This window comes from Nicotiana sylvestris, chromosome 11 (assembly GCF_000393655.2).
Source record: "Nicotiana sylvestris chromosome 11, ASM39365v2, whole genome shotgun sequence".
Lineage (NCBI taxonomy): Eukaryota > Viridiplantae > Streptophyta > Magnoliopsida > Solanales > Solanaceae > Nicotiana > Nicotiana sylvestris.
The window spans coordinates 18,961,005-18,962,525 of NC_091067.1; positions in this window are offsets into that span (position 1 = coordinate 18,961,005).

A 1,521-nucleotide genomic window follows, 5' to 3' on the forward strand; every position below is an offset into this window, starting at 1 on the left:
GGGTGGCGGTTATGGAGAAAGAGAGAGAGAGAGAAAAGAGAGGGAGGAGAAAATAATTATGGAAGAAATGGGGGAAAAATTTCAACATTTCTAAGTCTTAAATACCTAGTTGGAAGATTGATTGTGGACCATTGGATGAGGAAGGGATGAATGAATGAAATTTAATCTTGATTCACTTAATAAAACGATGTAGTTTTGAGGCAAAACTACGTAGTTTCGGATTCTTTCAATGGCAGCCCCTTATCTTGCACTCTTGGCCACTTTCTCTTTCAAATTTGGCCAAATTTCTTTCTTAATCCTACTTATTAAAGTAAATTTACACAAATAAATAAAATAATTAAATAACTTATTCAAATGATCAATTAACTAAATTAATTCACCCATTGAAGAGTTAGTTAATTTTTTAAAATGCACAAATAAAGAAAAAACTATTTTTGGTATTTTTATGATCGGAAATACGCAATTAAACACACTAAATTGAAAAAACTATTAAATAATAAAAAATACTAATAAATTTAGGAGGTGTTAAAATAGCGCAAAGATTAGGTATTCACAACTATTTTACGGCGTATTTGACTGAAATCTATTTGATATCATCATTATTTGGGCTGAATGTCATTAATGGGCCTCGTGCCAACTATTTGAACCCTTTAGGGATTTTTATTGATATTTCCTCACTGTTTTGACTTTATACTTGAACTCAGTCATGCTATATTTCACTGTTTTCATACTCAACCATGTTTACTATGTTTTAACACTTAAATGATCTTTTAAATGATAATTGGGTTGAGAATCATGTTTTACTACCGCCGAGTGGCTTGTGAGGACTTTTGACTGAGTAAGGCCGAGGGCCTATGTTGTGAGGAAACACTAATCATGATTTGAGGCCGAGGGCTTGAGATATGTATGCCATGAAGTGACTTGTTGATATGAGACCGAGAGCCCAGTGATGACGCTACGAGATGGCTTGATATTGCGCTTGGGCCGTAAGGGGCCCCTCCAGGAGTCTGTACACCCCCAGTGAGCGCGGGTGCACATTGTGATGTGAGATATTGCCCGAGGGACTGGTATTGTTGTAAGATATTGCCCCAGGGGGTGGATTTGTTGACACTGTACCCGAGGGGCAAACCTTTATGTGTTTATCCTCCTTAATTGCCTGTCAATTACCTGCTTAATTGTTGAAAAAGGCTTTTCATGAATTTTAATTTGAGTTAAATGACTTTCACATATCTCTCACTAATTTACTATTTTCACTGGTTTTACTGTTTCATTATAGCCTGTAGTGTGCCTTACGTGATTTCCTACTTTCAGTTGTTATTTATGATTATTACTCACTGAGTTGGAGTACTCACTTTACTATCTGCACCCCATGTGCAGATTCAGGCATTGCGGATCCTGCCAGTGTGAGTTGAGAGCTCCCGGCAGATTTTGGAGTCCACGAGGTAGTTGCTTGGCGTCCGCAATCCCGTGTTTCTCTCCTTATCATTTCTATCTCTTTATCAGACAGTTTGTAATAGTTTA